Source organism: Aquarana catesbeiana, linkage group LG04, assembly GCF_042186555.1.
Source record: "Aquarana catesbeiana isolate 2022-GZ linkage group LG04, ASM4218655v1, whole genome shotgun sequence".
In the NCBI taxonomy this organism is placed as follows: domain Eukaryota; kingdom Metazoa; phylum Chordata; class Amphibia; order Anura; family Ranidae; genus Aquarana; species Aquarana catesbeiana.
In genome coordinates, this window is record NC_133327.1 from 669,197,897 (window position 1) to 669,210,212 (window position 12,316).

Here is a 12,316-nt window from a genome sequence, read left to right on the forward strand (position 1 = left end):
ATCGGCACCCCCGCAGCCTGCTATCCCGCTTAAAGAAGCCGATGTCTAGCGACGACGGCTTACGGGATCGTGCCGACCTGCCGCAGTATAATGACAGCGGCTGGTCGGCAAGGGGATAAAAAAACACTACAATTATTATTAGCGGTGTTCTGGAAATTTTATATACAGGCAACTCCTATCCTCATATTGATTAGTGGTTCCAAATTAATAATAACTACTGCAGTAGGGAACAGACACAAGAGATACACTCAGCATTATTCCAAAATAACTGTTCTGTTTATTTGACGCACCTGAAATTTTTTATACACATGATTACGTAGGTATCACATTGAGATTACAATATACACATGATTATGAATATAGAAAACGGTGAATATGTGCGTCCACACCACCAAGCGCTTGAGGGCACAGTTAAAAAACACTTATTAACCACTTGCCGACCAGCCGCCGTCATTATACTGCGGCAGGTCGGCACGATCCCGCAAACTGTCGTAGCTGTTTGCCGACTCCTTTAAGAGGGATAGCAGGCATTGTGCTGCACTGCGGGGTGCCGATGCTCGTGACTAGCTGTCGGCCACGCCGGCCACACGCGATCGCGGGCACGAGAGGCAGAACAGGGCCGTGTGTGTGTGTAAACACACAAATCCCTGTTCTGTGAGGAGAGGAGATGCAGATCATGAGTTCCTAATAGCTAGGAACCACGATCTGTCATCTCCTATAGTCAGTCCCCTCCCCCCACAGAACACACACGAGGGAACACAGTTAACCCCTTGATTGCCCCCTAGTGTTAACCCCTTCCCTGCCAGTGACATTTATACAGTAATCAGTGCATTTTTATAGCACTGATCGCTGTATAATTGTCAATCGTCCCAAAAATGTGTCAGAAGTGTCTGATGTGTCCGCCATAATGTCGCAGTCTCGATAAAAATCGCAGATCACCGCTGTCACGGAACGCCCCACACTCCGCTTGAGTGCTTCCGTCATATACCGCTTCCTAAGTTCTGGAACCCGAGTCCAATGGATCTGGCCATAGGAACCCCAAGAACTAGACAACACCAGTCTTGGAGTACATCAGAACTACTTTTATTTTGAGATCTCACAGACCTTTATACAGCAGGGATGACTCAAAGCTAACCTAATTAACATGACCTAATTTACTACAAAATGTACCCAGACCAGATGACAGTCTTGTGGGCACCGAGCTTCACACATTAATACAATTAACAATACAAACAACAATCTCCCCCCTCCTCAGCCTAGACCATTCGTCTATTAGCCAGTGCTGGTGGCTAATGTGATCAGCTCTCTCAATTAACATAAACACATGTTGATAACACCAGCATCTCTTCACAGGATGTGTCCCAGAAGAATGAATCAGTCTTATCAGCAGGGGGCTGCTGGAGGAATCCCCCCTCCCTCTTCAGGGACACAAATCTACAGTAAAGAGTCCCCATACAATATATACATGACTGAGTCCGATTAATACAGTTCAGACTGGATTTCTCATTCACCTCAAATGCTAGGGCCCATAATCGGTGGGCAACAGGCTTGCATACAGTCCTCTCCAATAGCCTCTGCTCCGGCCAGGTCCGTGACATTTCTCCCCTTTCGGCAGGAGACTAACACAGGAGGAGACCCCAGACGGGTTGACTCCGAAGTTAGTCCATAGTTCCAGTCCTCTACTGCCTGTAGCCACACAGTACCCCAAACAAATTATTCCAAACAGTGTATTACTCATCCAGCCATCCTCTGCCTCTCTCAGAGAACATATCTGCCGCTGGGGAGAAGACAGGGGGACTGGGCTCACTCCATCCTGCTGTTTGGGATCTGGGCCGACTGCCCAGCATCCCTGGGGTATACAGGTGGGGACTGAAGCCCCATCAACCGACACCAGATCAAGCTGCAGTTGTGAGGTGATGACTGCATTCTCTCCTTGGATCCTGATCTGCAGCTCGCGATAGACTGCCACCTCCTCACCTTGGGCCTCCACAATTGCTGCAGGTGTGGGGCAGGTTGGAAAAGCACACTATCGCTCTGCCACATTGCCGACTCTTCAGCCAGGATTTCAGGGTTGTCAGCTGGTATTTCCTGATAGTCCCAGGCAAAGGGAGCCCAGCCCTGGCACTGAGCAATGTCTAGCAGCCGTCTGTAGGCAATCTCTAGCTCCCATTCCTGAACGGCCAGAAACTCCAAATCTTCCTGTGCCCAGTGCACTTCCGAAATGTTCAGTAGCCCTTCTCTGAAATCCATGATTTCGTCCACCCGCCGCTCCAAATCACTCCCAAAGTTAGGGTCCCCTGTCAGCTTCACAAACAACAGTCCCAAGCCGCCGTAGCTTAAGCCTTCCGTTGGGCTGTCATCCGCTATCCAGGGACATGCTTGGGATACATGCCACCGGAGGGCTCTGTAGCTCTCATCCAGCTTCATCTCTGCCCAGACCAGCCTGCTTAATTCAGCTGTCTGCTTCTTGTGCGGTTTTTCTCCCAAAAACCGCACCCGCAGTCCGTACTGCGACCAGTACCTTTCCTCGATGGAGGGGAGAACTTTTCCCTGGTGTCGCTGCTCACGGGCTAGCACTTCCTTCCAGAGTTTGCAGCGAATAGAATCACACCATCCCAGCAGGACCTGCTCCGATACTGGTCCTCTGTGCTGTATCTGCATCTCTCGCAACCTCCTTCTGAATTCCTCATCCATGGCGGCTGGTATCTGTACCTCTCCTCTTCTGCTATCTGGACCTTGGATCCAGATGGAAGTTTGAATGTCCCAGACTTCAGGAAGCTTTCCCGCTGCTTGCCACCAATGTCACGGAACGCCCCACACTCCGCTTGAGTGCTTCCGTCATATACCGCTTCCTAAGTTCTGGAACCCAAGTCCAATGGATCTGGCCATAGGAACCCCAAGAACTAGACAACACCAGTCTTGGAGTACATCAGAACTACTTTTATTTTGAGATCTCACAGACCTTTATACAGCAGGGATGACTCAAAGCTAACCTAATTAACATGACCTAATTTACTACAAAATGTACCCAGACCAGATGACAGTCTTGTGGGCACCGAGCTTCACACATTAATACAATTAACAATACAAACAACAATCTCCCCCCTCCTCAGCCTAGACCATTCGTCTATTAGCCAGTGCTGGTGGCTAATGTGATCAGCTCTCTCAATTAACATAAACACATGTTGATAACACCAGCATCTCCTCACAGGATGTGTCCCAACAGAATGAATCAGTCTTATCAGCAGGGGGCTGCTGGAGGAATCCCCCCTCCCTCTTCAGGGACACAAATATACAGTAAAGAGTCCCCATACAATATATACATGACTGAGTCCGATTAATACAGTTCAGACTGGATTTCTCATTCACCTCAAATGCTAGGGCCCATAATCGGTGGGCAACAGGCTTGCATACAGTCCTCTCCAATAGCCTCTGCTCCGGCCAGGTCCGTGACATTCGCCATTACTGTTTATAGCACAAAAAATAAAAACCACAGAGATGTTCAAATACCACCAAAAGAAAGCTCTATTTGTGGGGAAAAAAGGGTGTAAATTATGTTGGGGTACATCGTCGCACAATCGTGCAATTGTCATTTAAAGCGTTGCAGTGCCGTATCGCAAAAAATGTCATGGTCATTGAGCAGCCAAACTTCCGGGGCTGAAGTGCTTAAACACCAATCAATGAAATAAATAAATAAAAATACAAATGTAACCTATAATCTGTGGGCATCTGTTTAAAAAAAAAAAAAAAAACCTTCAAGCAAAGATCTTCAATGTGTGTCACGGAAACAAATATCGCTCCTACATCTTCCTAGTTGATGTAACTTGCAGATAAATGCAGTGCTGGTGGTAAATTAATAGATGTTTCCGCTATGCGCTCTCTTATTTCCAGATGATAGCTGATTAAAATCCCCCTCTCGCCTCTCCGCCAGCCTAGATCTCTGGGTGAGGACGATCGGGCGGTGGATAATACAGACGGAACGATCAGCGGGACGAGCAAATCATTCCCTGATGTCCTGGTCCACCTAACCCATAATCATCCAGCAGCGTTGCTAACAGCCCACGAGGAGGATTGCTGAGACCATCCATCCAGGCTCTTTACTGGCCGAGGTCTGGTAAGTGTACAATTCATAGGGAGAGGGATTCGCTAATAGAGTGAGAGCGGGTGTCAGAGCTTACTGCACCAGCACTGCATTTATCTGCAAGTTACATCAACTAGGAAGATGTAGGAGCGCTGTTCGTTTCTGTCACATACACCTGATTATGTAGGTATCACATTAATATTTCAATTGTTCTTGTATGGTAACCAGGGGCGTAACATAGGCAGGCTAAATTCTAAAAAGGACTCGAAAGAATGCAAACATTTACTGAAAACATTATTAGTGAAGACTGCAATTCATAGGCAAACCATACAAAAATAGAATACAGTTTTCTACAGAGTTTTCAAATTTCCTTTCAAGCGGGCAGCAGGGGACTCCTGCACAGGGAAGGGGATCGGCGAGGCGTTGGGGTGGGCAATTACACGAAGCGATCCCCTGTGTGTCTTTCCCTGCAGCAGCTGAAAGCCGATGGGAGGGAGAGAAGGAGAAGCCAGCTTTTAGCTGCTGCGGGGAGAGACACCCAGGGGATCAGTTCTTTAATTCCCCCCCCAGCTTTACCATTCACCCCCTCTACTGCCAATATGCGATTCCCCTGCTGCCTGCCCCCCCCCCGCCCCCCCACTGGCCTTGGCCCCTTACAGGAGGACTGGTGCTACCCACTTATCAGCAGCCCTGACCACTATAGATCATATGGGTTTTGAATTTTATATTAAATTTAAATTTATATTAGGTATATATTCTATGTGTTTACAAACGTATGAGCATAAAATATCTCAAAATACTCAAACATGTCTTTTGTTATTTTTTTTTTTTAACGTTGTTAAACAGCTGAACGCTGCTCTAAATTACGGATTTAAATGCCGCTATGTGCATGGAAACATTGGCTAAAGAAACGCCATATGGATCTGAAAGCAGCATATTTTGCAACCGTGTGCAAAAAGCTTATACAAGAGCTAAGCAGGACAGCCGTATTTCTTTCACTGGAACCTGCTGACCCACAGCCTGTGATGCCCAAAGCAGCCCCCTCTGCTACAATCACCTCCTTTAGAGCTTTATAACACTAGCTGTTGGGGGGGCAGTAAAACCCTAAGTGGTCCAAGGGGTTAAAGCAGGTGATGGGGAGGTGATATGGCTCTTCGCTGCCTGTCAAATACCACTGAGTGCTGATTGCTTTTCAGAGGAGCGGCAGTCCCTACCGCACATGTGAATGAGCCCTTAAACATCTTCTTGCTTAAGGCCACGTTTACAGTATTATGTTGCGGTAATGCATTATGTGCATTAGTGTGCTGCAGTGCCATTTATTATGAAGGACACCCCGATGCACTAAGGCAACACACCTGCACAACAGCATGCTGCAATATGCGGTAAAACACTACCGTGTACATTCACAAAAAAAGGTTAGGTGCAGTTTTAGTCATGCTGGGGTGCATTTGACCCTATTCTAAATACTGTAAATGGGCTGCCTTAATGCAACACACACTAAACACGTTACTGCACCAATGTTTACCAGGACTTACCGCTCCCAACCTGGATTAAGCTGGCCATAGATGGCTTGAAATTCAGTGGGTCCAGCAGGGACTGGCTGGATTGTTATCCACCTATGGAAGTTCCTGTTCAAGAAGAGTCAATCTAATAGGAAGTCTAGTGGGAGGAGTGTCTCCTACATTGGTGGTCATTTGTAAGAATGCTCCTTAAATTGGTGATCAGTGAGAAGAATGCTCCTTACATTGATGATCAGTGGGAAAAATGCCCCTTACATTGGTGGTCAATGGGAGGAATACCTCTTACAAAGATGGTCATTGGGAAGACTGCCCCTTACATTGGTGGTCAGTGGGAAGAATGCTCCTTACACAAAATCATGACACGGTGGTATAGAATCTCATCTGTATTAGCCAAACAATTTCCACAACTGGGCCAACGTTGCTGGAGATGTGATTCCCACAAGGGCACACTTTTGCACATTGGGAATGTCCTGGCATCCGCACATTCTGGCAGCAAGTCCTCCAATTTATCCACAAATTTACTAATATATCATTGTCTGGAGACCCCGCAGCAGTTCTTTTTAACCTGACCCCTCTTTCCTGGGAAAAAAGACCATAAATCTTAACTCAAACATTTACTTAATGCAGCTAGAGCATGCATCCCAGCCATGTGGAAACAACAATCCCTTTCTAGTCTTGCCCAATGTTTCGAGTAATGGTTCCAGAGTGAATGATATAGAAAGCATGGAGCATTTGACCTCTGCTCTTCGGGACAAATCGGAAGAACACAAGACCAGATGGTTCTACTGGGATCAGTTCCGTTTTTCTAATGAATATTCTCAATATTTATGAACAATTTTTTGCCTATAGTGGTCTAAATGGTGTGTGGCTATCCGGGCGCTCTCTGCATCCTCTCCCCCCCCCCCCCCCCCCTATATTTTTAATTTTTTTTAATTCTCTTTATCTCTACTACTACCCATTCACCCCTCTTATTACCTTCATAACCTTTTTCTAAGCTCAAAAACGTATGCACTTTGTCACGGCTGAGCACCGTTCAATATATAGTCATTCATTATTAGATTTAAATTTTTCAGATGTTTCAAAATCTCTATTGATTTCACATACCTGCCTTTTTCAGTCATATATGCAGATACTGTAGGATTGTTGAGTTTACATTGAATGTTATTACCCTGTTGACTGTAATGTTTAATGGCACACCAGCTGCTGCTTGCCGTTTATCTATCTTTAATTGTTATCTTTGTGCATCTTTTTAAAAAAAAAATGCTCCTTACATTGGTGGTTAGTGGGAAGAATGCCCTTACAATGGGGGTTAGTTTAAAGAATGCTCTTTACATTGGTGATCAGTGAGAAGAATGCTCTTTACATTGGTGGCCAGTGGGAAAAATGTTCCTTACATTGGTGGCCAATGGGAAGAATGTTCCTTACATTGGTGGTCAATGGGAAGAATGCTCCTTACATTGGTGGTTAATGGGTAGAATGCTCCTTACATTGGTGGTCAATGGGAAGAATGCTCCTTACATTGGTGGTCAATGGGAAGAATGCTCCTTACGTTGCTGGTCAATGGGAAGAATGTTCCTTATGTTGTTGGTCAATGGGAAGAATGTTCCTTACGTTGTTGGTCAATGGGAAGAATGCTCCTTACATTGGTGGCCAATGGGAAGAATGATCCTTACGCTGTTGGTCAATGGGAAGAATGCTTCTTACATTGGTGGTCAATGGGAAGAATGTTCCTTACGTTGTTGGTCAGTGGGAAGAATGTTCCTTATGTTGTTGGTCAATGGGAAGAATGTTCCTTACGTTGTTGGTCAATGGGAAGAATGCTCCTTACATTGGTGGCCAATGGGAAGAATGATCCTTACGCTGTTGGTCAATGGGAAGAATGCTTCTTACATTGGTGGTCAATGGGAAGAATGCTTCTTACGTTGGTGGCCAATGGGAAGAATGTTCCTTACGTTGTTGGTCAGTGGGAAGAATGCCCCTTACATTGGTGGTCAGTGGGAAAAACAATCCTTAAATTGGTCGTCAGCAGCTATAAAGATCACTGAGTTCATGTATCTGGCTCTGCCAAGTGACATTGACAGCGGTGCTGTGCAGGCTCCATCGATTAGGAGGTCAACCACAGCCACAGATCAAAGAACCTTTAGCAATTTGCATGTGTGCTTCCTCATTGCCTCATATTTACAAATTGAACAGAATATCATTCATAACTCAACCAATTAATTTGCATCACGATTCACGTCAACATCAAAATGGCTTTGCAAAAATGCTAACACTACGGACAAAGGTGTCCATTTATTAGGATCTTACATTCAGCAAACTGTAAGCAACCCTTCATCCATAAATATGACTTTCTTTCTGATTCTTCCTCTTACACAATTTTGGAATATTTTTTTTTATAAACAATATTTTATTTTTTATTTATATGTATTTAGCTTCCTTCATCCTTGCCTAGGTGAGCATGCAGCGAGATCTCATGTGTGCTCAGACACAGAGTGGAATCTATAGGACCTGACAGAGCCGCATGGTATGTCTGTGCATCGAATCGCCATGCGGCGTGTCAGCATATGTGCGGAATCGCATGAAACTCCAACTCATGCATGCACAGAAAGCAGCAGGTCTCTGCCAGTCTATGAGACCTTGCAAACCTGCATGACATCTCTGGACGTGTGCAGGGGGTTCATTCCATTCCATGCATGCGTAGACACATGTTGTTGCCCTGTACACACAGCCTATATTCACATACCAATGTTAAAAGTTTCTGTTTGCCATCACAAAAGGAAGGGAAAGGTGGGGGTCCGGGACTGCGAGGTACTAAATTTAGCAGGAACTAATACATCGGAGGTATAAAAATTTTACAACTGTTTATTAATAGTACATTGTTAAAATCAATTATGTAGAGTATCAAAGAGATTACATAAAAACATTTCCATATACTGTAATATATTGTGAAAAATTGAAAACACCGTTCCTAGAGAATATCGATAGAATAAAAAACTTTACGCGTTTCAACCCTTATGTCTTCCTCAGGGGGTTGCAAATTCTCAAACAATTATTTGTCTGCAAAAAAACACATCAATATAGAGTCATAACAGTAATTAAATAGCCATGAACATAAGATCATGTATTTGAAAAGTTCAAAATAGTACCTCAAGGTACCTTGACCTTGATCCAGTGTTAAGCAGGGTCTATACAGAAGGCTAAATGTCACCAAGCAGGCACTCCTCCAGAGAAGCTTCTGTTTGTGTTCAAAAATAATACATGTGGCATGGCATGGCACTGCACAGGTTAATGCATGTTCTTTGTCTGTAGTGTGAAAATGTACACTTCCTGTGAAGAAACTATATATCCCACAATCCCTGGGTCTCTCAGCCTAAAATGCTCTGCAGGTGAGAGCTAAACAGTAATTAGATCTGACACATACACAAACAGGCAGGGCACGGAAGGGAAAATATATGTTTTATCACATTAGCACTCTCATATTTGTGATGCAACAGAGAGTAGATGGACACTGTGTAACCCAGAACAAGAAGTTGCCTGTACCCAGGGACAAGTTAGGTGAAAGAATACATGGACATAGGAAATTGATCAGCTATAACACTACAAACTGTGAGCCAATTATTACAAGGTAAGGCAACTACTCAAATACCGAAATTAAACAATTGAACGTGTACAATGCCTTTAACTGTTTTCATCAGGCTTGTCACATAGGGTAGGCTGTAAGGCTGCACAAATCAGGACTTTACCAAGAAATGGATTGCATTTGCAGTCCCGGGGGCATCATACAGAGCTAAAACCCAGAGACAAGAAGATATATTTGAAACTGATTCATTTTAGTAACAGATCTTCCAGACAAGTGCTGTATTTAAAGAATGAGGTCAGTGCTGGTTCCAGAAGCTCGAATGATTCAGCAAGATAAAATTGCAGTTGTTTCTCGAATCTTACTGGCGAGTCTATCTCAGTATATATAGCCATTTCCTGTGACTATCTTCTCTACATTAAACATCAAGTGGGGCGTGTGCATTTTTTACCTGAATTCCAGACAGCTATGACCAGAAAGCAGTAATTCTAGTTATGTATTCAATTGAAAAAAAAAAAAAAAAACATTAAATGTATTTGTAAATGCAACAAACTATATGATTTTGAATTAAAGCCGGTATTAAACCCAAAAACAAAAATGTAATATATTGCAGCTTACAAATCATTAAAAGGGGTGACTGCATTTGTTTTATGTTTTTAGGCTTTTTTCCTCCAGTAACACACTTCTTGTATTAGTGAGATGCCACTCTGAATGAATGAGCACAGGAGGCACAGCAGACAGCAGCATTGTTAGTCGGGGGGGGGTGAAGATGAAAGCCCAGTCAATGGTGGCAGCGTGCCACTGGACGGTTTCATTCCAAGGTAAGTATTTCATAATGTGCTAGTATGCGATGCATACTGGCAGATTATGCAATTGTCTTGCAGTGTTTAAAAAAAATAATAATATACTACCGCTTTAACCAAAGTAACCTTCTATGAAGAGGTGAGTTGCCATCTAGATAAAGGAAGGCCCGTAGACGTGGTGTACCGCATTTGACACAGTTCCCCATAAACGTTTACTGTACAAAATAAGGTCCGTTGGCATGGACCATAGGGTGAGTACATGGATTGAAAACTGGCTACAAGGGCGAGTTCAGAGGGTGGTGATAAATGGGAAGTACTCGGAATGGTCAGGGGTGGGTAGTGGGGTTCCCCAGGGTTCTGTGCTGGGACCAATCCTATTTAATTTGTTTATAAACGATCTGGAGGATGGGATAAACAGTTCAATCTCTGTATTTGCGGACGATACTAAGCTAAGCAGGGCAATAACTTCTCAGCAGAAAGTGGAAACCTTGCAAAAAGATCTCAGCAAATTAATGGGGTGGGCGACTACATGGCAAATGAGGTTCAATGTAGAAAAATGTAAAATAATGCATTTGGGTGGCAAAAATATGAATGCAATCTATACACTGGGGGGGGGGGAACCTCTGGGGGAATCTAGGATGGAAAAGGACCTGGGGGTCCTAGTAGATGATAGGCTCAGCAATGGCATGCAATGCCAAGCTACTGCTAACAAAGCAAACAGAATATTGGCATTAAAAGGGGGATCAACTCCAGAGATAAAACGATAATCTTCCCCTCTACAAGACTCTGGTCCAGCCGCACCTGGAGTATGCTGTCCAGTTCTGAGCACCAGTCCTCAGGAAGGATGTACTGGAAATGGAGCGAGTACAAAGAAGGGCAACAAAGCTAATAAAGGGTCTGGAGGATATTAGTTATGAGGAAAGGTTGCGAGCACTGAACTTATTCTCTCTGGAGAAGAGACGCTTGAGAGGGGATATGATTTCAATATACAAATACCGTACTGGTGACCCTACAATAGAAATAAAACTTTTTCGCAGAAGAGAGTTTAACAATACACAAGGCCACTCATTAAAATTAGAAGAAAAGAGGTTTAACCTTAAACGACGTAAAGGGTTCTTTACTGTAAGAGCGGCAAGGATGTGGAATTCCCTTCCACAGGCGGTGGTCTCAGCGGGGAGCATCGATAGCTTCAAGAAACTATTAGATAAGCACCTGAATGACCACAACATACAGGGATATACAATGTAATACTGACACATAATCACACACATAGGTTGGACTTGATGGACTTGTGTCTTTTTTCAACCTCACCTACTATGTAACTATGTAACAGGACAACAAAGGGTCACACAGCATCCAACTGAGGCTGGGTTCACACTGGTGCGATGCCGGACATCGCACCACATTGCTGTGCACATCACATGCGATGTCTGTGCAATGCGAATTCAGCCATTATAAACTGTGTAGCTGAAATCGCATTGCATTCGCACCAAAATGGTGCAGGACCCTTCTTTTGGTCTGCACTGGAATCGGATCGATTCTTGTACCATTTCACAGTTTGCACTGCGACCTGAGGAACGGTTTGGGGGTGTCATTAACTTTACATTGACACCCGCAGCAGTTTGCAGATGTCAGAGTGAACCGCCTGCAAATCAGGTGCGATGCGGGAACTGGCACAGGAATCGCAGGGTTTCCCACATTGCACCAGTGTGAACCGAGCCTAATGCCTCGCTATTTCCTCCGTGTTACATCACAATTGTGGGAGTGTTAATGTGATGAAAACTCATCTCTTCCAGCACGGTGATCTCTCTGTGAATGCTCTGCTTGTTTTGTGTCTGTGTTAGATCGAATTACTGTGTAGCTCTCACCTACAGAGCACTAGACTGAGAAATGCCTCCAGAGCTGAACACAGTATTCTAAATGAGATATAACGAAGGATCTATTCTATATAGAGGAATCACAACCTCCTTCCTCCTACTGGTGATTTTTCTAGAGATGCACCCTAGAATTCTATTTTATTTTCCCACTGCCAGGTCACACTTTTTTGCCCCATTTTGCAATTATCTGAAATATGCACCCCAGAAATCTTTTTTCTTTTGTAGCTCTGGATAACATATGTACTTCCAATAATGTATTCTATTGGATTGATTGTTTTCCCTCTAAATGCATTATTTTGCATTTACAATCGTGAAACTGCAGTTTCCACTGGTATGTCCAATTTTCCAGCAACGCCAAATCATGTTGCATGTTGGAAACACTTCCAGCAATATCAAGCCTACTGCACACCGTTTTGTCACTATCAAAAAGGTGTACCTTACCAACCAAACACTACAGT